Source organism: Notamacropus eugenii, chromosome 1 (genome assembly GCF_028372415.1).
Source record: "Notamacropus eugenii isolate mMacEug1 chromosome 1, mMacEug1.pri_v2, whole genome shotgun sequence".
Lineage (NCBI taxonomy): Eukaryota > Metazoa > Chordata > Mammalia > Diprotodontia > Macropodidae > Notamacropus > Notamacropus eugenii.
Window position 1 is genome coordinate 14,690,960 of NC_092872.1, and position 25,835 is coordinate 14,716,794.

The 25,835-nt window shown below is 38.6% G+C and overlaps 1 long non-coding RNA gene across 2 annotated transcripts in view; it reads left to right on the top strand.

Moving 5' to 3' along the window:
- LOC140534123 (uncharacterized) overlaps positions 1–25,835 on the top strand; it is a 110,174-nt gene that overhangs the window by 16,237 nt on the left and 68,102 nt on the right. The window contains exon 3 of one of the 2 annotated variants that reach the window (XR_011977168.1): positions 1,048–1,091. The exons of the other annotated variant lie outside the window; for it this stretch is intronic. This is a non-coding gene — a long non-coding RNA (uncharacterized lncRNA). The remainder of the gene's footprint in view (positions 1–1,047; positions 1,092–25,835) is intronic. 2 annotated transcript variants of the gene reach the window in all.

A 25,835-nucleotide genomic window follows, 5' to 3' on the forward strand; every position in this document is an offset into this window, starting at 1 on the left:
GAGATTCAAGTCATCTCCCTACAATCTTTATTAACTCTTTAGAATTTGGTAAAGATCAACACATTAGCATAAGAAACATAATTATCTCTTAGCAACCCCAGCTTCATTCAATGCTGCTCAGCTCATGTGCTTCCTCCTGTGAGAATCCTTTATGAGCTCTGTGGTTGTCACTGCTCTCTTCCTCCCCAAATTATCCTGTTGTTAACTATTTGAGGAGTAATATAATGTAATATATAGGGCACTATTCTTAGAGATTGGAAGACCTGAGTTCTGACACACACTATATACTAGCTGTGTCACAATGGGCAAGTAAGTGACTATCCCAGATAATTCTCTAAGACTATAAGTTACCGAAACCCTTGCCAATCTGTATTGGTAAAGCGAGTTTTTACATCTGGCCTGTAAGTACTTTGAGGGTGGGTATTATTTTCTTTTTGTCTTTGTATATCCAGGGCTTGGCACATAGTGCCTAGTCCATAGGACGTATGTTGGGTTGGACTGGACATTTTAAGGATATCTTGAATTTCTATTGTATTCTACATAGTTGGTTGTATTTCATCTAACTTGTGATACCTCTGTGTCTTTGGAGGGGGTTCTACTTATCTCTGTCTTACTGATGCAAGCTTCTCAGACTCAGACAGATGGTCAATGTTTAGAGGAAGAGCCAAGCCTGCAGTCCTGCTCTTGTTTTCTAATAGCCCAAAGTAGTCTTCTTTCTGAAATTCCATTGTCAGCATTCCATTTTCTTTAATTTTACTCTCACTTTTTTTTGGAGGCAATTGGGGTTAAGTGAGTTACCCAGAGTCACATAGGTAGCAAGTGTCTGAAACCAGATTTGAACTCAGTTCCTCCTGACTCCTGGGCTGGTGCTCTATCCAATGCATTATCTAACTGCCCCTTGTTATTCTCTCAACTCTCATTTGGTCAATATTTTGTACAGAACTGTGGATTGACTCCCTGGTATGTCACTGCTTGGGTCCTTTCTCACTACTATAGCTGGTTCTGGCTAAAATCAAAGGTAGAGTAAATCTAATTCTTCTTTTACAGGGCAGCTTTTCTAAATACTTGACTACAAGGAAGAGTGAAAGAGGGTAAGGAAAAACTCAAGCATTTATTAAATACTGGTTATATGCCAGGCACTGTGTTTTATACATAACAGTTCATTTGATTCTCATAACAACCCTGGGAAGTAGGTGCTATAATGACAGGGTTGGGCTATATAACCTCTGGCATCCTTCTAGCTCTAGCACCTGGAAGGTAGGAGCATTCTCATTTTACAGTTGAGAAAACTGAGGCAGACAGAGATGAAATGACTTGCCAAGGGTCACATGGTAATTAAGTGTCTGAGGCAGGATCTGAACTCAGGTCTTTCTCACTTCCTGCCCAGTGTTCTATCTATGACTCCACCTAGTTGCCTCTCTGTCAAATGCTTGAAAGACAGTGCTACATTGTCTTTTCCTTTGAGATGCAGTTTAGACATCATCTTATCCATGGAGTCTTTCCTAATCTCCCAGACTTCTAGTGCCTTTCTTCCTGCAGTGTGCTGTAAGCAGCCTGAAGTCAGGAGAGTTGATTGTTAAGTTTTCAGCATAAGCATTTACACCTTGAAAATTGTCAAACGCTACAAATGAGGGCTTGACTTATTGTTTGTTAATTGCCTAGATTTAAGAAAGTGGTGGAAAAGTTAATTAGGCAGTTATTATTATTGGAATATTATCTGCTCCTCAGGAAAAATTTAGTAGTATGGTCTGAAAACATCCCCCTTCACCCCCCACCCCATACTAACATGTTGTTAAACATTTATCAGCGTACCCCGCTTCCCACTCATAATTACTTTGTATTTAACTACTTTGTGTATGTGTGTGTATATATGTGTGTGTGTGTGTGTAGATGTGTAGATTATTCATGATATGTATATTTTGACATGTTCTTGTTTCCCTCATTAGAATGTAAGATTTTTGTAAATAGGACTTGTTTCTTCTTTACTTGTATCCCAAGTACCCACCACAATGCATGGCACGTAATAGGTGCTTTATAAATATTGAATGATTGATTGAAATTGCATTTCTGACGCTTCCTACCCTAGGGACCTTGGACAGCTCCCTTCATGTCCAGAGCCTCATTTTCCTTCTGGGTAAAATGACAGGGTTAGGCTAGGTAACTTCTGGCATCCTTCCAGTTCTAGCCCTCTAGCTCTGCCTAGGTGCTTTCTTTGTCTTACTTGATAGCTAGCTCTTTGCCACTTTAAAGGCAGGTCATGTTTTCTCCTGCTTTATCTTCTTGGCATAGAAGTTTTGAAGTTTTCGTATCTTTTCTAAGATGTTGTATATCTGACAGAGCTTGGTAGATCAGGAGCACTTCCCATGGGTAGAAAAGAATGATTTGTGGGCTTGTTTCTGTGTTTCTCCATAAATTGGGTAGTAGCTCTGCATGTTTGAGGCAGGTAGTATAAGTTCTAAATTGCCTTACCAAAGATGTACATTTTTCGTAGCCCACGTTGTTTTCCTGGAAAGGATAGTAAAGAGGCTGAGAACTAGACTGCAAAAATAAGATGAATTATTTTTTCAGTGTTCAAGAAGACAATAAAGTAGTCAGGGTATGGTTGGCTGTTGCTCACCAACGAATGTGAATCTTAGCCCTGGTTCCCTGACTCAGCCTGAAAATAGAGTAGGCTGTCAATGGATATTTATTGAATAAAATGAACAGATGAATGGAAAAAACACAACAATGTCATTTCACATGTAAAACTGCATCACTAGTATTTTAACTTGATAGGCAACATGGTGCAATGGACAGAGCACTGAGCCTAGAGCCCTAAGACTTAGATTCAAATCTTGCCTCAGACACTGTGTGACCCTGGGTAAGTCACTTGACTTCTCTGCATCTTAGTCTTTTCTTTTCTTTGTTGTTGTTCATTTCTTTCAGTTGTGTGCAACAATTTGTGATCTCATATAAGGTTTTCTGTGGTGGTTTGCCATTCCTTTTACAGCTCATTCTACAGCTGAGGAAACAGAGGCAAACAGGGTTAAGTAACTTGCCTAGGATCGTAGACATAGTAAGTGTTTGGGTCAGATCTGAACTTGGGAAGTTCAGTGTTCCTAACTACAGACCAAGCACTCTATCCACTATGCCACCTAGCCACTCTAATATAATATGATATATAGTATACCACTAATATAATATATAGTACACTACTCTATACAAGAGGCAATAGTCTTTTAGAAACAGAAAGAGTCTCAGAGGTAATTTAATATTATGTTCAAATGTCCAGTTCGTACTTCCATCCAAAATGAATGAGTCTATTTTAGGGGAAAAAGTAGAGGATAATACATTTTCAAGAGATTTTTTTAAAGAAGGAGTAAATTTTCCCTTTAGAAGAAGCAAAATGGGGACAAAGGTTGAAAAAGAAGATTTAATTTGCTTTCTGTGTTCGGAGCAGTGTTGTAACTAGTAGTTTTGTGTCCAGGGCACTAAGCACAAAAAGGGGGGAGTGGGGGCAATGAGGAGGTGCAGTGGATAGGGTATTGGCCCTGACATCAGGAAGACCTGAGTTCAAATCTGACCTTAGACATTTACTAGCTGTGTGACTCTGGGAGAGTCACTTGGCTCTGATTGCCCTCCTCCCCCCCCAAAAAATGATTAAAAAGAGTGGAGAGGGAAGGGGAACTCATTATCAGGAGAAGATCTTACCTTGGCATAAAATGAGGCTTTTTCTGGGGAGATTGATCCTGGTGAGGCCATTGGGAAGGGAGGCAGAAGGGCCAGGGTTAGGCTGGGCCAGGGAGAAGGTCACCTAGGGTGTAGATACAAGAAGCCCCCAGATCTTCCCTTTGGCCTTTCGGATAAGAAGACAGGAATTCTATGACTGCCCCTGACACATACTAGTTTGGGGACCGTGGGTGAGTTACTTAACCTTTCACTGTCCCAGATACCTCTGAGACTATATAAGTTATAAACCCTTGCTGATTTTTATAATTTATATTTTATATAATATATAATATTATACTTAATTATATAATATTAATATTATATTTTATAAAATGTAATTTATATTTTCTGAAAAATTTTTTTCCTTTTTTTCCCATCATGTTCCATTACCCTTTACCTTATTTTCCCCAGCTGAGTAACAACAAAAATAATTTATGAGAAGCCAACACTGCAGTACCCACCTGTGCTGTATGAGCCACATTTCCCATCCATTCATTCCTACCTCTTTCCTTATTGAGAGGAGAGTGTATTTCCTTATTCACTCTCTAGGGCTGATCTTGTTCATTGCATTAAGGAATTGTTTTTGTTCATCCCGGTTGTTTCTGTGCACATGCTCCAACTGCCCTCTATATTTCAGTGCTCAGAGACAAAACCTTGTTCATTCTGCCTGGCTCTCGCTCAGAGCACCTTTTGTTTCCCTGGCTGAGCCCTTCTCTTTGCATTTCCATGGTTCTCCTTCACTGCAGTAAAGTCAGACCAGAATAATTAGGTGATCACTGGATGATCTCCAGCCAATCTAAATATTTGCTTCTATGCAGAATGAATGTTTTGACATGTGAACTCTACAGAATGAGGAATGCAACACATTTTCAAAAAAAAATCAGCTCCAGGTGATTAGACATTTAGAGCTGGCTTCTGTCATAAATGAAGAGATATCATAAATGACACAGAGAATGTAAGACAGGTGATCTGGGAAGATTCCTGTGGAATTCCTGCTGTTTTAGTTTTGGTTCAGAAAATAATTTCCTTCACTTTTGAGGTTCTTCTACATAAAGTAGTGGAAGTAAATATGAAGCAAGAGACTGGAGGACTGAGAGTTACATGGGGTGGTTCCTGTTTGCTTTGACCTCCTCGCAAAATGAATCCTTTAGCAAGACCACTTCCTACCTTCCTCCAACAATACCCTATTCCAATTCCTGGAGGTGACCCTAGGGTTGCAAAGGTCACAGTGGCAGTAGTTTGCTCTCTTTCATGTCCCAAGGATTGTGGGAGAGAATCTTATTTACCATATAGAAGACTTTGGTCTCAAGGTTTGGGAACTTCATTGGGAAGTTCCCCTGGAAACTTAGTCCTTCCTTATATTCCTATATACCAAATGGGGCAAGTACTTAGTCCTACCACAGGACACAAGATGCAAGAAAAGGGAGAACCCATGGACACAGCTTTCTTGGCTGATTTGATACCATTCAATACAATATTGAAGCAATGAAAGGCATACTCATCTCAGGGCTACTTCTTGGGGACATAGTTAACTACACATTGTCAATTCTAGAAGTTTACCCTGGTCTGACTCCTTGTGAATGATTTAAACTAGCTAAAGGTTCCAGTTTTTTAGCTACCCTCAATTTCTATTGAAAATAGGTAAGAGCAGACTCTTTAAATGCCCCCGGCAGCATTGTTTCTGTACACTAATAGGACATGCTGAAGGAATACCTGAGTTGATTGCTAGCCTAATGCACTTTCTTCCTGTGTTTGTCATTCCTAGGACCATGCCATTATAGATGTAGAGCTGGAAGGGACCTCAGGGACCACACTTGTGAAAGGGACATGACTAAGGTATAACCAATTTTCTTGGTAGTTAGGTGGACCATTGCACAGAGTGCTGACTTCAGAATCAGAAAGAGTTGAGTTCAAATCCTTCTGTTGGACGTTTACTAGGTGAGTAACCCTGAGCAAGTTACTTACCCTCTCTCAGATTCAGTTTTCTTATTCTGGTGTTTAAAATCGTATACAGTTAACTCCAACTTACCTTTCCAGACTTATTTCACACTTACTTCTCTTCAAGCAGTCTATATTACAGTCAGATTCCAGTATTGGCTGTTTCATGATCTAGCTATCCCCTCTATTTTCTCCTACTTTTGCTCAAACTCTACTTCCCCCATTCCTGTAACAAACTGTTTTCTTATCCCTGACTTTTAACATCTTAATCTTGGTTTATGGCTCAACCCTGATGACACCTATCCTGGTAGTTCTCTCCACAATTGATTTCATTATTAATATACTGTCCCTCCTCAAATTACCTTGTATTATTTACTGATCCATGTGCATGTCATATTCTCCCCTCCCAAGTCAGGGGTTATTTTTATATTGTTTTTGTATCCTAGTGCTTAGCATAGTTCTTTGAACATAGACACAATAAATATTTGGTGAATTAAATTGCTTTCAGTGTTTTTCTTGATGTCTCCATGGAGGGTCTCTTAGTATTAATGGTATTGTAAGGGGAAATAATCAATTCAAGTTTGTTTAATCTGATGAAAATACAGGGTTATTATTTGAAGGAAATTGAAGGGTTATCCTCTCTCATGGAATGCGAGCATATGCACTTCCCCAATACTAATTGGGTTTCAGATCTGGAGCTATCTAATGATTATTGGTTGACTAGAAATCAGCAGCTGTTTGCTTTCTTCCTCTTCAGTATTTCATCTTTCACCCTCCTATATCTTCTTTGAAGTGTTGCAAGGGACAGAAAGAGAATTTATCCTTTCTCTGCCCTGTTGCAGTTAATCGTTATTGGAAACCTTCAGCAGAAGCATGTAGCTATGGTAGACATGTACTTGCATCTGACCTGAGAGGAAAGATTCTGAGAGCCAACTTTCTCAGCTTAACATGGGGTTGTAGTGAAAGGTTTCCTGCAGAAGCTTGTGGTAGAAGGATATGTGTCTATTCATACTCAGCGCTTGAAGAGAGCCCCAGCTTTGGAAATAGCCTTGTAGGTACTCCAAGTTTAAGGGGAACTAGAGAAATATTTGCTGATATTATCAGTTTCTGGGAGATAGAAGAGGATACTCCAAATACTTCCTGTGCAGCCTCCTAACTGGAGAGCAAATCTAGAGAGTTACTTGGTTTGGTGGAAAGCAATTGCTTGTTCACCATCCCCAAACTATGTTTATCTTTCATTGGAAGTCTAAACATTAAAATGGTCTTATGGGTCTGGAAAGAAATGTGTATTATCCTGTGAGAGAGAGAGATTTTACCAGAATGTTAGTCTGGTATTAACTCTGTGACCCTGGGCAAGTCACTCTGTCTCTCTATGACTCAGTTTCCTCACCTGTAAAATGGGTATAATAGTACCCTACATCACAAGACTTTGTGAGGATCAAGTTAGATAATATATGTAAGGTGCTTTGTAAATTTTATAACTACATAAATGTGAGATATTATGATCAAGGCATCATAGATTGACAGATGAGGAAACTAGGCCCCAGGGAAGTTACTTCCCTCAGGTCACACAGGAGATGACAGAGATGAAATTCAAATCCAGATTCCTCTACTTCCAATGCAGTTCTCTATCCAGTGCACCACACTGCCTCCAATCTTAAAAAAATAATGTTTATTTTTTTCTTAATTACATGTAAAAACAATTTTAGCATTCATTTTTAAAAATTTGAGTTCCAAATTCTCTTCCTCCCTTTCTCCTCTCCTCCTCCCTGAGATGGCAAGCAATTTGATATAGGTTATATACGTGCAGTCGTGCAAAACATATTCCCATATTAGTCATGTTGTGAAAGAAAACAGACCAAAAAGAACCACACAAAAAGTGAAAAATAGTATTCTTCGATCTGCATTTAGACTCCTTCAGTTCTTTCTCTGGAGATGGATAGTATTTTTCATCATGAGTCCTTTGGATCACTGTATTGCTGAGAACTCATTCACAGTTGATCATTGTGATACTGTTACTATGTATACTATGATACTGTTACTGTTACTATTGCTGTTACTGTGTATAATATTCTCTTGATTTTGCTCACTTCACTTTCATTTGTTCATGTAAGTCTTTTCAGCTTTTTCTGAAAACATCCTGCTGATCATCGCATTACAATACAATAGTATTCAACTGTATACCACAACTGTTCAGTGATTCCCCAATTGATGGGTACCCTTTCGATTTTCAATTCTTTGCCATGACAGAAAGAGATGCTATAAATACCTTTGTACAAATACATCCTTTTGCCTGTTTTTTTAAATGTCTCCTTGGGATATAAACCTAGTAGTGATATTGCTGGGTCAAAGGCTATGGAGAGATTTATAGCCTTTTGGGTATAGTTCCAAATTGATCTCCAGAATGGTTGACTGTTCATGACTCCACCAACAGTGTATTAGTGTCCTAGTTTTCCCACATCTCCTCCAACATCTATCACTTTTTCTTTCATGTTAGCCAATCTGAGAGGTGTGAGGCAGTACCTCAGAGTTGTTTTAATTTATATTTCTCTGATCAGTAGTGATTTAGAGCATTTTTTCATATATGCCTAGAGTTAGTTTTGATTTCTTTGTCTGAAAACTGCCTGTTCATATCTCTTGATTATTTCTCAATTGGGAAATGGCTTTTGTTTTTATCAAATTGAGTGAGTTCTCTACATATTTGAGAAATGACACCTCTGTCAGAGACATTTGCTGTAAAACTTCTCCCTCCCCTCACCCAGTTTTCTGTTTTTCCTTTTAATCTTGGCTCCATCGATTTGGTTTGTACAAACCCTTTTTAATTTAATGTAATCAAAATTATACATTTTATATCTTATAACGCTCTCTATCTCTTGTATGGTTGTAAGTTCTTTCCTTATCCATAGAACTGACAGGTAAACTATTTTATGGTCTTCTAATTTGTTTATGTTATCACTCTTCATGTTTAAATCATGTATCTATTTTAACATTATCTTGGTATATGGTGTGAAATGGTGGTGTATACCTAGTTTCTGCCAAACTGCTTTCCAGTTTTCCCAGCAGTTTTTGTCAGTAGTCTTGTCCCAAAAGTTTGGATCTTTAGGTTTATCAAGCACTAGTTTACTATGGTAATTTACTACTGTGTATTGTGAATGTAATCTATTCCCCTGATCCACCACTCTTTCTTAGCCAACACCATATTGCTTTGATGATTACTACTTTATAATACAGTTTGATCTGGCATGGCTAGGCCCCCTTCCTTTATGTCTTTTTACCCCCATTAATTCCTTTGATACTTTTCACCTTTTATTCTTTCATGTGAATTTTGTTATTATAATAATAATTATTTTTTAGCAATTCCCTTGGTACTCTTGACCCTTTTTTCTTTCAGATGAATTTTGTTATTGTTTTTTTTCTGGCTTTATAAATATTTTTTGGTAGTTTGATTGGTATGGCACAGAATAAGTAAATTAATTTAGATAGAATTGTCCTTTTTAATGTATTGTCTCGGCTTACCCATGAGTAATTAGCATTTTTTTGATTGTTTAAATCTGACTTTATTTGTGTGAAAAGTATTTTGTAATTGTGTTCATACAGTTGCTGAGTTCTTCTTGGCAGGTAGATTCCCAAGTATTTTATATTGTCAACAGTTATTTTTAATGAAATTTCTCCTTCTGTCTTTTGCTGCCAGACTTTGTTGGTAATATATAGAAGTACTGATGATTTGTGTGGGTTTATTTTGTATCCAGAAAGTTTGCTAAAGTTGTTAATATTTCAACTAGTTTTTAGATGATTCCCTAGGGTTCTCTAAGCACACCTTCATATCATTTGAAAAAGTAATAATTTTGTTTCTTCATTACTTAGTCTACTTCTTTCAACTTTTTTTCTTCACTTATTGTTATAGCTGGCATTTCTAGTATAATCCTGACTAACAGTGGTTATAATGGGCATCCTTGCTTCTCCTGATTTTATTGGGAAGGCTTCTAGCTTTTCTTTATTTCAGATAATGTTTGCTGATGGTTTTAGATAGATATTATTTATCATTTTAAGGAAAATTCTATTTTTTCCTATGCTTTCTGGAAAGTGTTTTAAATGAGGATGATTTAATATGAAAAATATTTAAGTTTAATATGTCAAAAGCTTTTTCTGCACCTATTGAGATAATCATATGATTTCTGTTGGTTTTGATATTGACATGGTCAATTATACTGATAGTTTTCCTAATACCGAACCTGTCCTGCATTCCCAGCATAAATCCCACTTGGTCATAATGTATGATCTTTGTGATATATTGCTATAATCTGCTTGTGAGTATTTTTTTTAACATTTTTTCATCAATATTCATTGGGGGAATTCATCTATAGTTTTCTTTCTCTGTTTTTGCTCCTCCTGTGCTGAAGAACTCCTTCGTTGCCTCTTTTCTTCCCCAGATAGTTAATATAGTATTGTAATTGATGGTTTAAATATTTGGTAGAGTTCACTTGTGAATACATGTGACCCTGGGGATTTTTTTCTTAGGATATCTACCATGTTATTTCTCCTTATTCCCTTTTACATCCTATATTTAGCCCCCATAATTCTTCTGCCCTCATTTTTTTGATTTTTCTTCACTGTTTTATTTCCTTGACCACAAATGATTTATAATTAATTCATGTCAATGAAATTTAGAAAATTAAACTCATAAACCATAGCTTTCTACATATATGTGTAAATCTAATAATATATTACTTTGACCTTCTAATAAGATATGCATGTACAAAAATAAAATAAATAGAGGAAGTAGAAAGAAAATTGGGAGCAAAACCAATACCAGAGACAGAAATATCCATCAACTAGCAAATACTACTGATCCCAAAACCTGATGACAATAATGATCTTGAAGGGAAAGACTGTACTCTCTCCAAGCCTTGCCAGCATGTTTCCATGCCTCAGTCTCACTCATCTACCTTCATACCTTTGTTATTGACATGAGGAACTGAAATGTAGCTTACGTGAGATTATTTCTAGTGATTGCAAGAAAATAGATGACAGATGAAGGACTGTCTTCCTTCATTTAACATTATAGTCCTAGGGGAAAGGAAAATGAAAAGCAATGATCAACAGTGCTGCTTGACCAGTTTACTAGATAAATTATTCTGGCCTTTGAAACAGAACAACTGCATGCTTTTCATTTTGCTGATCTGTGTGAAATTTTTTAAACCAATAACATGAAATATTCATCTTGTGCATTTGGTATAATGCACAATGTGGAGTAATGACAGTTTTCTAGTAGTCTTATTTTCCAATTGCAATGAGTTTTCATATAATATTTAAGCCCCTGTTGCAAAATATTTCAGAAATAATTCTAGTTGGTCTATTTATAAGGCACTGTATGGAATTTCACAACAACATGGGAAACATGAATGGAAAATAATGTCATCACTTTGCATATATCTTTTTAACTTAGAGATTTTTATGCATAAGGTGTTTTTTTCTTTCTATTTCTGCTTCATGGAAAAGAACAAAAAGAGGATTTCTTAGAGTGGGACTCTCTGGGGAATTGTTTCAGCAGCAGCCTGTGAAGGAGGTGAGGAAGAAGATTCCTTTAGCTGGGTGCAAAAGCAACCAATCTCTCTGCCTTGCTCTGTTTTTTTTCTGTCTTTCTCTGTCTCCCCTCCCCTCCGGTCTTCTTCCCTCCCCTCATTTCCTCTCTCCTCCCCTCTCCTTTCCTCTTATTGCTTTCTCTGTCTCTGTCTCTCCCTCCCTCTCACCCTTCTCCCTCCTTCTCTCCCTCCCTGTCTAACTCTCTCTGTCCTCTTTCTCTCTGTCTGTCTCTGTATCTGTCTGAAAAAATTATAAAAAAATTTTCTTTTGGGGAAAAAAAAACAAATTTGAGAATAATTAGTCATTATCATTGAGTGACACTTGTAAACATTCCTTAATTTAGAGCTCCCCAGGCAGATTTGGAAAACATTTTTACCAGATATTAGTTATTGTGGATTGGAAGGTCATAAGAATACTATTAGGATAATAAACAGTTCACAAAGAAAAACACACAGAGACACAAGAACCCTTAAATTTCTTATGCAAGCTGAAAGAGGCTTAAGAAAATCAGGTATTAGACTCAGAGATTTGAGGTTTGAAGAGACCTGAGAGATAATTTTTTCCAGTCATCATATTTTATACTTGAGGGAACTGAGATCAAAAGATGTTAAGTGACTTGACTAAGTTTGTGTAGTAAATAGTACAAGCCAGTTTCAAACCCAGGTCCTTTGATTCCAAATCCTGCAGTCTTTTCTTGTATCATGGTAGGCCAATTTTGGTGCCTGGTCAACGACATAGAAACCTATAGATTATACAGCAAATCCCAGTTTGGGCCTTGAAGTCAATAGCCTTGTGTTCTAAGATTGACTCTAGGATTAATTCACAGTATGCCCTTAAGTAAATGTTTTCCCAGCTCCACTGAATTCTTGTGGGGGAGAATATGTCAAGATAGATGTGAAAACATTGAGGAAAGTACTAAGTTGAAAGTACCAAGGCAGGAAATGAATAATTGAATCCATAGGATTTGGACATTTCATCATATTGCTGGGGTTTGGGTTTGGACAATGAATTGTTGATCTGTGCCTTTGCTGAATCTGAGTTGGAAGGGAACTCAGAAGGGTAAAAGGATTATCAATCAGGAGCTGGAAAGGAACTTTGAGACCATCTAGTCTAATGCTCTCATTTTACAGGTGAGGAAACTGAGGCCTAGAAAGATTGAGTAACTTGGGGGTGGAGCCAAAATGGTGGAATAACAGCATGGACTTGGTAGTACTCTCTCCCCAAACACAGCCAAATATCTGTAAAAAATGGCTCTAAACAAATTCTGGAGCTGAAAAACCCACAGAATGATGGAGTGAAGCAAATCTCCAACCCAAGACAGCCTGGAAAGTCACCAGGAATTGTCTATCGCAGGTCTTGGGGGGACTGAATCTCGTGTGGTTTCCAGACTTCATGATCCCAAAATACTGAGGCAAATTGGAAGGTCACAGGAGAAAACCTGTGGGACCTGTATGAGAGAGTAGAGTGGTCGGGCCCCAGCCCCAGGGTAGGAAGGGGTGGAGGAGCCCACAGCAGAGGAGCCTGCAGCAGCCACAGCAAGGGCAGAGGCAGTGACTGTTTCTGGAGCTCTAGGTCCACAGATTATGTGGGATCCAACTGCTGACGGCACTCGCATCACCCCCACTGGAAGCAGAGAACTATCTTGACAAAGAGCTCAAAAGTCAAGTAGATAGCTGGAAAAATGAGCAAAAACTGGAAAAAGAATCAGACTATAGAATCTTACTTTGATGACAAGGAAGACCAAAGTATACAAACAGAAGACAAGAAAGTCAAAGATCCTCCATCCAAAGACTCCAAGAAAAATATGAATTGGTCTCAGGCTGTGGAAGAGCTCAAAAAGGATTGTGAAAATCAAGTAAGAGAAGTAAAGCAAAAATTGGAAAGAGAAATGAGAGTGATACAAGAAAACCATGGAAAACAAGTCAACTGCTTGATAAAGGAGACCCCCAAAATGCTGAAGAAAATAACACTTTAAAAAATAGACTAACCCAAATGGCAAAAGAGATCCAAGAAGCCAATGAGGAGAGGAATGCCCTAAAAAGTAGAATTGGCCAGATGGAAAAGGAGGGCCAAAAGCTCACTGAAGAAAATAATTCCTTCAAGATTAGAATGGAGCAGATGAAAGCTAATGACTTTATGAAAAATCAAGAAATTATAAAACAAAGCCAAAGGAGTGAAAAATAGCAGACAGTGTGAAATATCTCATTGGAAAAAACAATTGACCTGGAAAACAGATCCAGGAGAGATAATTTAAAAACTATGGGCCTACCTGAAAGCCATAATCAAAAAAAGAGCCTAGACATCATCTTTCAAGAAATTATCAAGGAAAATTGCCCTGATATTGTAGAACCAGAGGGTAAAATAGATTTTGAAAGAATCCACTGATCCCCTCCTGAAAGAGATTCCAAAAGGAAAACTCCTAGGACTATTGTAGCCAAATCCCAGAGCTCCCAAGTCAAGTAGAAAATATTGAAAGCAGCCAGAAAGAAACAGTTTGAGTATTGTGGGAATACAATCAGGATAGCACAAGATCTAGCAGCTTCTACATTAAGGAATTGTAGGGCTTGGAGTATGATATTTCAGAGGTCAAAGGAAATAGGATTAAAACCAAGAGTCACCTACCCAGCAAAACTAAGTATTATCCTTCAGGGCAAAAGTGGTTATTCAATGAAAAAAGGACTTTCAAGTATTTTTGTTGAAAAGACCAGAGTTGAATAGAAAATTCGACTTTCAAACACAAGAATCAAGAGAAGCATGAAAAGGTAAACAGGAAAGAGAAATCATATGGGACTTTATAAAGTTGAACTGTTTACATTCCTATATGGAAAGATCATATTTGTAACTCTTGAGATTTTTCTCAGCATTAGGGTAGTTGGAGGGATTATACACATATAGCCAGAGGGCACAGGGTGAGTTGAATATGAAGGGATGCTATCTAAAAAATTAAAAGGTGAGAGAGGAATGTGTTGGGAGAAGGAGAAAGGGAGAAATAGAATGGGGTAAGTTATCTCTTATAAAAGAGGCAAGAAAAATTTTTTTAAATGGAGGAGAAGAGCAGGGAGGTGAGAGGGAAAGAGTGAAACTTACTCTCATCACATTTGGCTTCAGGAGGGAATAATATACACACTCAACTGGATATGAAAATCTACAGGAAAGTAGGGGGGAAGGGGATAAGTGGGGGATGGGGATGATAGAAGGGAGGGCAAATTGGAGGAGGGGGTAATTAGAAGTTAACACTTTTGAGGAGGGATAAGGTCAAAGAGGAGAACAGAATAAATGGGGGGCAGGATAAGATAGAGGGAAATATAGTTAGTCTTTCATAATATGACTGTTATGGAAGTGTTTTTCATAACTACACATGTATAACCTACACTGAATTGCTTGCCTTCTCAGTGGAGATAGGTAGAGAGGGAGGAAAGGAGAGAAGTTGGAACTCACAGTTTTAAAAACGAATGTTGAAAATTATTTTTACGTGCAACTAGGAAATAAGATATACAGGTAGTGGGTTATAGAAATCTATCTTGCCCTACAAGAAAATAGAGGGGATGGGGGTAAGAGAAGGGAGGGGTATGATAGAAGGAAGGGCAGATTGGGGAAGTGGTAATCAGAATGCACAGTGTCTTGAGGTGGGGGGAGGGGAGAGATGGAGAGAAATTTGGAACTCAAAATCTTGTGGAAGTGTCTGTTGAAAATGAAAAATAAATAAATAAATTTTAAAAAAGAAAAGAGTCCCCTTCTGCCCCCCCCCCCTCCCAAAGAAAAGATTAAGTGACTTGCCAAAGTCATACGGGTAAAGTAGTATCTGAAAAAGGATCTGAACTGAGGTCCTCTCACCCAAGAGTCAGTGTTTTTCGCACTTTACCCTATATATATAAGGTACTTATAAAAATTCCTGGCAAGTGGTCACCCAACCTCTACTTAAAGACCTCCCAATGATGGAGAACCCATTACCTCCAAAGAGGACAGCACCCACTATCTAGAAATTTTTCTTTATTTTGAGTCAAAATTTGCATTTCTGCAAATTCCACTCATTCTCCCTGGTTTTGCCCTCTGAGACCCTCTGAGCTTCAACAGAACAAAGCTAATTGCTCTTCTCCATGCCAGCCCTTCAAATAATTTAACCTGGAAGAGTTTTCTTTTCTCCAAGTTAAACATCTCAGTTCCTTCAATCAGCCTTCCTATGGCAAGGTTGCCAGTCTTCTCACCATCATAGTCACCCTCCTTTGGGTGCTCACTTCTACCTTGAGATGCATATATCCAGGTTTGGAGGTGATTTTGTGAATTCAGGAGGTCCAAACATCTTGTGTTCTCAGTGAATTTTGGAAAGAGTCCCTAGTGACTCTCTCTCTCTCTCTGTTTTTCTCTCTCTTTCTCTCTGTGTCTCTCTCTGTAGTAGACCAGTGATTGTAGTGGTGTTTGGGAACTCCCTATGTGGCAAATGTCTCCTCACCCCCCCAAAGCAATTTGTTTGTATATTTTTAGTCTTAGAGAGTTTCCTAGGTTCAGTGAGAGGTTAAGTGGCTTGTCTATAGTCTTCCATCATGAAAAATTCATGGAATAGTGGATCGAGTGCTAGATTTGTGGTGAGAAAGACCTTTGACACTTGCTAATTGTGTAATCTTCTGAGCAAGTGACCAAATTTTTTAAGACTCTGTTTCTTCATCTATCAAATGAAAGAGGATAATAATATCTGTAGTACTTACTTTACAGGGTTTTTTTGAGACTCAAATGAGATAATATGCATGATATGTTTTGAAAATTTCTAAAAATACCACATAAACACCAGTTTTTATTTATCCCAGACAAGACTTGAAATGTGATTTTCTTGATTCCAAGTCCAGCCATCTATCCACCTTTAAAGAGATGATACAAATACAAATATATTTTGAAATATGATAATTATTAATTATTCATTAGATATCTGTTAGGTCATCCTTTCCAGCTCTCCTTCAGTCATTTGTTTGACATGTAAAATTTCTCCAAGATTATGGAGGAGAAAGGTTTAATCTACCTGCAAATGTACAAAAAAGTAATGAAAACAAGCATGCCTCATATTAGAGTATCTATTTTGCATTGGGTTTCCCCTTTGGTTTTCAAAATAGTGAATGCCTCCATTTTGTTTTTGCCTTTCTGAACCTCATTAAGAGATAAAAACGACCTTTTAACAGGATCATGAACATCTTTTCTTGGAGGCGGGAGGTCATTGTAGAATACGATTTGATCTGGCAGTTTGGTTCCCTTTTAAAGTGTATTAGAAGAGGGTCCCAGCAATACTCACTGACCCAGATTGTTGGAAGACACACTAGAGACACACAAACAGCCCATCATGGCTGCTATTGGACAGAGAGCTATTGATGCTCCATGAAAGGAGAAATAAAGGTGTCATGGCTTCATTATGATCAGGGCTTCTCTGTAATGAATTTCCCAAAGAGTTCTCTTCTCAATCCTTAGTGCTTGCTGTGTACCACCCACTCACCCTTTGTAGCCTCCTGGATACACAAGTTGTGTAATTTAACCATTTGCTTTTATTTTCAAATGAAAGAAGTCTCAGGTAGGAACTACTTGGAAAGGAAAGTGATTACATGCTAAGCAAGATTGAGAAATGTCAGCAGTCTTCCAGGAGCCATGAAAATTGCATTTGAGGGAAATAACCCTACTCATTAAAGTAAATGGGTAAGAACCAGCAGCTCTTCTGAGCCACAGTGCTAAATTGGAGTCCTTATAAATACCTGAACTAAGGACAGGTTTTTTTTTTCTGAAGGAAATGGAGTGAGTTCAAAGCTGGATTTTTCAGACCAGTACAACCTCATAGTCTCAGTATTCAGGCACAGAGGGAAGAGTGCAGAGGTTTTCCCAAGAGAGTGTCTTCTGACAGATGCATATCATTATTAAGGTTTGCAACACCATTTGCTATAATTATCCCCTATATATGTCAGTGATCCCATTATGGGTTTTTCAGAGAAACAAAACAGCTGATCTCCTTTATGAAAAATATGCCATGTTGGTGAAATATTGCTTTTTCCCTGGTCTTTCCTCCCACACCTTCATTACTTCAGTATTAGAATGAAAAAAAATACAGGGATTACTGGTTTGATAAATTTAGCTTCTGCTGGGAAACTGTTCCCTCTGAGTGCTCAATGGGATCAACAAACTTGAGTCATGGGGAGAATGAAATCACTAATTGTGAATCATCACATCAAACTCAAGACTAAAATTGCATAGGATGAAGGGAGCAATCCCACTATTTGAGAAAAGATGGAAACTATTCTGTGATTGTGAAATGTAGTATTTAGTAGATCTGTAATCTAATTACAATAAATGATAATAAATTCAAATATAACTGGGGTACACAAGGTTCCCCCCACCCCTGCCAAAGCAACTTCAGGTTTGAAGGCTTCCAAAACTCAAAACTATGTGAACATCCACTGATGTTCATAGCCAGAGGACTTATTAGTTCAAAACAAAAGACCTTTAATAAGACAGTTTAGAAAATAAGGTGATGATAAAAAAAAACCCCAATACACACGTGTGGTACTCTCTCACAGGTTACCATATCACCAATAAGGGGGATAATCCCCCCCTCCTCGAGAACATGTAACCAATAGCACCCTAGGGCACTTATGTAGGAAACACATAAGGTAGGACTTTTATGAAGGGACACTGTCCAGAATCCCATGTGGCTAGATCATACATAGAGGGGACACATGCATGGGGGCATATGTGACTGGGGAGGGCACTTATGTGGGCAAGGCAACTCATACCTCCAGTATTATAGGGCTGATAATATTATCTAGCAGTCTTCACTTTGCTTTGTTAAGGTGCAATGACTAGAAGGTGTCTTCCTGACAAGGTCAGCTTAGTAGTCTTTTAGTTTATCGTTGAGTCTATGAGTCACCACTCTTAGCTAAGCCAATCAACAAAAGCCAACCAGAGTGCCCCATAGTGAGATTAAATCAATCTTTTTGACAGAACAACGTCTGCTGCTGATTGAAGTCTATGACTGTGGATAACCATATGACTTATAAAGAAATGCACAGTCAATACTTCTCCTTTCCAATCCACGGTTAGAAATTCACTATAACTCCCTCATGGAGAGGCTGTGCCCCCAAATCTCAATTTTAGGAATCCTGCTCCCTCAAAAAAACCTATATAGAGGCTAGGGGTACAAAGCCTACTTTATTCCCAAGGGTCTTCCCACTTGGAATACGAAAATGAAGTTGAGTAATAACTAAGCTAAGGGAGGATGGCAAGGTAATTTCCTTCTGTCCTCTTTCCCCATAATCCTACTTTTCTACATAGCAAAGGCCTTTAATTTTCTGCCTTAAACTGCTCAAGGAATGTTAACAACAAGTCAACAAGCATTTATTAAGTGCTTATTGTATGCCAGATATTGTGGTAAATAAGGAGGACACAAATAGAAGCAACGAGAAATGACAATACCTTGAGGAGCTTGTATTCTAATGGGGAATCCAACATAAAAAAAACTGAAAGGAGCGAAGATACTCATTTGGGGGTATGGTGGAGAAAGAAGTCCGGAGGGTCAGGGGTGAGGCCCAGGGCAGAATGCAGTAAATGTTGCTTTCTGAAAAGTCTTCCTTAAAATGGAAATGTTGGGAGATGATGAAAGGAAGGAGTTGCAGAGGAGGGAAGAAAGTGAATAAGTACTTGTTAAACACCTACTATGTGTCAGGCATTGTATTAAGCGCTTTACAAATATTATCTCATTTGTTCATCATAACAACCCTGGGAGGTAGTGCTATTATTATTTCTACTTTACAGTTGAGGAAACTGAGGCAGAGAGAGGTTAAGTGACTTGTTCAGCTAATCACACAGCTAGTAAATACCCAAGAGGGGATTTGAACTCAAGTCTTTCTGACTCCAGGCCTACTGTGCCACTGCAAGGATAGAGGGATCTTCCAGGATGAGAAGGATGCTGGAACATGGTGGTGAAGGCAGCTTGCAGGGTGAGAAGGCTGATGGTATGTGGTACAGAAAGAAGGTCAGAGAATCAGGAGTGGGGCCCAGAGTGGAATGGAGGAATGAAAAACCTTTCATGTTTTTCTACACAATTATTGAACATAGATAAGATCATAGCTTTAGACTTGAAAGAGACCTTAGGGATCATCTAGTCCCGTCCCATCATTTTATGTGTGAGGAAAATGATGTTTAGAAAGCCTAAGTGACTTGCCTAAGGTCATATAAACATGGTTCAACAACTGATGCCATTGGCCAAGAGTTGCCATCTTGAAAATCCTGGAAGTCATAATACCTTTCTCCAAAAATTTATTTCTGATGCCTGTAATTCCAGCTGCTAATGCCTTCCCATCTGAATTAACCTTCCATCTACTCTGTTCATATTTTGTAGGTGTGTGGTTATTTATGTCCCTCATTAGACTATAAACTTCTTGAGGGTAGGAACTAATTTTTTAAAGCATTCTTTGCATCTTCAACACTTTGAAGAGAGCTAGCACACAGTGAGTACTTAAATACTTTTGACTGACTGACAAATTTCACTATTACTAAGCATCATCTTCTCCCTTGAAGTCCCATTTGAAAAGGCAAATACTCTTAAAAGGAGTCCTTAGAACCTGAGAGTGGAAGGGTTTACCATTTTCTTCTTTGTGATAGGAGGGATTTGGGCAATAGGGAATCAAAGAGCACTGAGGGAGGAGGAAGAGGGATGAAAGGAGGGGAAAGTTCACAGAAAGCCATCTTTATTATTTTTCTAGTTACTGTCTTCCTCTCTTGATTAAAATAAAATTCAGGAATAACTGGTCTTCCAACCAGATCTGGACATTTTGCATGCTCTTCTGCTTGCTGAAGCAGACATGGTTCCTAATTGGGGGAGGGAATGCTGAATATGAATTGATGTTGAGTACCTGGGTAAGCGGTGGAGTTGATGCCAGAGTTTTTTTGGGAGAGACAATATGGTTCCATGGATTCTGGGAAAAGAGCTCGGAAGTTCCAGATATTCAGGGGAAGCCAGCTCCTCAATATGTCCCTGATTTTTAGTGTGCCCTGCCTAGAGAATTTGTAGACTTTCTCCTTGGGTGAGATCAGAGCTTCCTTCTTGGTTTGAGATGACATTTCATCTTGCTTTGAGCAAAGGATTAATTCATTCTTGTGTATTTTTGTATAATTTGTAAAACTCCATTTCTTTTTGCTGTTTTGCTTGAATAAATGGATTTAATTTCTCTTTGCAATTTGTGATGGTATTTTATTTAAAGAGTTTAGAGGAAAGGGGCTAAGGAGGAAAATGTAAGCCAAGGGTTATTTTTTCTATTAAAAATGACCAAGGAACTGACTTTGCTTTGAACCCCTAATAATTATGTCCCTAGACCAGAAATAATTGAGGGGGACAGACATAAATCTAGCCTGATATCCCTCTTGGACATAAGCAAGGGAAAGAATAAACACCTAGTCATGGCCCTTCTACTGCTCCCCCAAGGCAGAAATTTTCCCTTGGAGAGAAATTAGTCAGATTATAGATGTATCTGTCCATGCCATCTCTGAGCCATATGCCAATACATTTAGACAACTCATGTGGATTATCTATCTATCTATCTATCTATCTATCTATCTATCTATCTATCTATCTATCTATCCAATCTATTTATCTATATCTCTATCCATCCATTCATGTATCCATCCATCCATCCATCTATCCCTCTATCTATCTATCTTAGATGTGTATACACATCTCATGTAAGTTTCCCCCATCCTGGTAGTACCTTCCTTTGACCTTTGAAGCTATTGGCCTATAGCTCTTCTCATTTGCTACTAAATTTCCATAAGCAGTAGTCTACCCCATTTTACTCATTGGGCCATTGTTACTAGACCTCTAAACCCATCACTCTACAGAATCTGATCTCTCCAAGGTCATCAATGATTACTCAGTTACCAGATCCAATTGCCTTTTCTCAGCCCTTATCTTCCTTTACCTTTCTATGGCACTTGGCATTGTTGTCTGGGACCTTCTTGTTTTTCCTTTGACCTGTCTGGTCATTCCTTAGCTTACTTCTTCACTGATTCATCAATATTCTCCCACCTATTAAGAGGCAGCATCCTGCAAGGATCAGCCTTCTTGTCTTCTCTCTTTTTTCCTCTTCTCTTTTGTATTCTCATCTTTTCCTCTAGCTTCAATTATACCTCTCTCTAGAAAGCTATTCAATGTTTATCCAGCCTCAGTGTTTCCTTTGAGCTTCTCCTTCTAGCTCAATGTATCCCAAACCAGAATTCTTCATCTTCTTCCTAAACCTTATCCAAACATTGAAATCTTTGTTGATCGCATTCTTATTTGACCTGTCACTCAAATTCAAAATCAGAGTTGCCTTGGATTTTTCCTTTTGTTTCTCTGCCCATATTTAATCACTTACCAACTCTTGTTGATTTTACCTCCATAAGAGCTCTTGCATCTGGCCCTTTCTCTGTTCTAATTGTCACCCAAATTAAGGCCATTATCAGTCCTCATTGGGATTATTGCAAAAGCCTTCAAACTGGTCTTCCTGTCTTAACTATTTCTTCTTTCTAATCCATCTTTCACAAAGCTGGCAAAGTAATTTCCCTGATGCACTGTTCAAGACCCTCGAAAGGGTCCTTATTCATGAAAGAATAAAATCCCCAATTCCTTAGCCTGGTACTTACTCCATGTCTCATATTGTACTACTTCCTTTCATGTACTCTGTTTAACAATGACAGCAAGATCAAGCTTTATTAGGTGCCTACTAAGTGCTAGGTATCTCTAACACAAGTAGTAGGGCTATAAAGACAAAAATACTGGAATAATTCCCAGTATTAAGTGATCTATTTGTGTATATTGTTAGATTCCCCCTTATTAGATGGTAAGCCCTTGAAGGCAAGAATTGTTTGGTTTTTGTCTTTTTATCCCCAGGGACTAGCACTGGTACTTATACACACAGTAGGTACTTCAGAATGTTCTTGAAATATTTTAAGCACTCATCATATGGTGGGTGTTGAGAAGATACAAAGCTTAGATAATCACAATCCATGCTGTGGTGAAGCTCATAGTCTACATTGATTAATTTAACAGAAAGCCCTTGGACATAATAAAAGCATTAAACGCTAAGGACAGAGTGTGGAAAGGAGGAGAAAGGGTACAGAAGAAAGGTAGGGAGGCCAACCAAAGACATACTTTCCCTATTTCATAGTCTACCTGCTCCCCCCAAAAAAGTGGCACACAATCAATAAAGAACAGAAAGGATGGCCCTCTCTGCAAAATACCAGCTTTGCAAATGATTTTATGTTGCAGACGACTGCACATCCTCTGGTGAGATGATCAGTTATCATTGTCACGTGAAATTTCCCTTGTTACTCTTGGCTGCCAGGATTTGCTCATCATTCAATTGGGACGGAAATCAATGGTGTCTATTTCAACATTTCTCCTTTCTAACTTGCAGGAGCATCAAGCTGCGAGAAGTGATTTTCATTTCTTTATTTGGTGTCAATCTCTGTGGAAGTGCTTTTGATCTAAGTCATTTTTAGTGCCTTTTATTTGTTCTAAGACGTAAAGGGAAAGGCATTTTTTTAATCGGAGGGAAGAACTTTTAAAAAACTAACATGTAAAAACATTATAGCAAACCTTATGTGACAGAGCGTTTCCACATAAATCTTTATACCAATGCAATCCTTTGAAGTCATTTTAGGCAGGACAGCTGAGTAGTTGGGGTCCTGGGGTTTGCCATTCCCCACAGTTTGACTCTTCTCCGTTGTCATGGTCACAGTCCTTGAGATTGCTTCCTCCTTGAGTCACTAACTCCATATTTGTTTCTGATTGGCTAATGTTTATTTCTGTTCTCTCAATTGTGCCTTGAACTCTCTCAAACTGAAACACTCTCAAAATGTTGAAAGGGGATATTTCTTACTTGGTCAGCTAGGTGTTGGATGAATAAATCACTGGGCCTGGAGTCAGGAAGACCTGAGTTCAAATCTGTCTTCAGGTACTTATTAGTTGTATGACCCTGTGAAAGATTTGATCTCTGTATGCCTCAGTTTCCTCATCTGTAAAATGGGGACATAATAGTACCTACCTCCCAGAGTTGTTGAGATGATCAAATGTAAAGTGTTTAGCATAGTGAATGATACATAATAGATTCTATTTAAATGTCAGTTATTCTTATTAGATGAGTAGTTTCACTGCTAGATGCCAAAACCAATGGCAGAAGAGAAAGTCTTTTTGTCCCTCCCTCCATCACTTTCCTCAAGGCTCCCCCTCCCCCATCTAAGAGGTGAAGAGTGACCCTCTCAAGGTCTGGGTTCTTTCTCCATGGCTTCCAAGACTGATTTCAGAGCTGGTGAGGTCAGCCTTTTGAGTGCTATTAGGACCATGCCTTTCATCTTCCAGGACAACTGACTCTTTTAATTCGATGAAAAGGAAAATAAATATTTACTTTTCTAAAGGTTAACATTATCGATGTTATCTACCCCTTGCTCCCTATGATGAAGCAAATCACAGGGTAGAGAAAAAATTCTAGTTTCCTCCCTTCCCCTCTTTGTACATTGCTCTGCATTCCATTCAGCTGGTTTGGGGTAGATAGGCACTGTGAAGCCTTTACCGCAGTTGTTATTGTTACAGTATTAAGTGTGACTCTTTTCAGAGAACTAACTAGAAAAACCTGAATAACCTAAAGAATTGGCAGCCGATTAAGGCATCTGGTTTTTGGAAAGTGATTCATGGAAACCTATAGGGACTGTACACCCTAGTGCAGACATGGTGCTGAGGGCTGTGGAGGGGGTGAAGGGTGTTGGCCTAGTGCAATTGAGCAAACAAAAACATATTTACTCAAGCATTGACTATGTGCCAGATACTGTGCTAACCATGGGAGATATAAAGAGAAAGCAAAAATGGTCCCTGTCCTCAAGAAGCTTATGTTCTAACGGGGGAGACAACATTCACACGTATTAGTAAGTAAAACATATGTGTAAGGTAGAGAAAAGGCAGTCTTAGCGTGGAAGACACTAGGAGCTAGGGATTGGGAAGGGCAGAATGGAACTGGGAAAGGTCTTTTTCTAAACCACCTCTGATTCAGTCCTTTTGAAAAGCCCAACAACTTCCCCACTGTCAGTGCTGGAATATACATGGATCCACCACATGGTGTGACCTAAGGAGAAATAATTTCTGAGAGCAATACAGCAGTCCCCAGGGAAGTCTGTTGCTAGGAGGTGCCTTTATGTTTCATCTTGGTAAATACTCAAGTCTACCTATCCAGTTTCTGCTTATAATTTTGTGTTTTGACTAATGGTTTTATTGTGCTACCTTATTATTCCAGACCTGCAGAACAACATCAAATTTGCCTGACAATATGATGTTTGGCTGAAAAGTGCGAATGTCAGCATCATTTATTTTTCATCTGTGCCTCCTGTGGTTAGAAATGCTACAGTTTCTGAAGGATTAAGATTGAGGGTCACATAAAAGCTAAAGGAGAGGTGCATGGCGGGTTTGGATGGTCTGTCACATTTACTAATGTGAATTTTGTAGGAGACCTGATGTAGAGGAGGGTGAGAAAACTGGAAGAAGAATTCAAGATTATTCAATACATCCTCTTGGAATGTGGAAACAGGCCTAGAAGAGGAGAAATGACTGGCCCAAAGTCATGCAGGTGGCAAGTAATAAAGTCAGAATCTGAATTCAAGTCCTTTGACTCCAAATTCAGCTGCCTTTGCAGGAAAAAAAGGACAGGAAGATCATAAAGCAAGAGCAAGGAAAAGCTCTTGGAGCTCATCAAGGATAGATGACCCATATGATTTTTTTCGGAGGCAGTCAGGGCTAAGTGACTTACCCAGAGTCACATAGCTGGTAAGTGTTTGAGGTTGGATTTGACTTCATGTCCTGCAGGACCTAATGCTCTATCTACTGTACCACCTTCTACCCATGACTTAAAAAAAATTCATGAAATGTTAGGTGGTCTGGAGAAAGGCCCAGTGGAGAGTATGTTGGGTGAACCCCATGCAGAGGATGTATGGGAAGTCACTGAAAAGCAGTTGGAGGGATGGGAAGGCAAACATAGCTTGGAATCTGTAGAATTAGAAGGGGATCATAGCATCGAAATACAGACCATTAATCAAGGGTGTACTGGAGCCAGCTCAAACTGGCTCCAGATAGTAGATTGTTAAATTTTCAGTGTGAGTATTTGCACCTCAGATATTGGCAAAAGCTACAGATGAGAGATTGAACTATTGATCTATTGTCCAGACTTGCGAAAGTGATGGAGAAAATATTAATAATGCAGATTAAACTTGAAAGTGTATCAAAGGTACTTGTCCCCTTCCCTCCCCAGCCAGTTGTTAAACATTGACTACCATACCACTGCCAAGAAATTTCTAAAAGCAACTGTAACTAGTTCTGCTATACCTTAACATATGAGTTCTTAAAAACCACCACACTATGCAAAATGCTGGGGGTTGGGAAGGGGAGAATGGAACTGGGAAAGGTCTTTTTCTAAACCACCTCGGATTCAGTCCTTTTGAAAAGTCCTGGGACTGTGCAATGAAAATCATAGGGTTAATGGGAAAAATGGGGTTAGGGGCACAACACTTCTTGCTTCAACCATGTCTGACTCTTCATGATCTCATTTTTACAGATAAAGAAA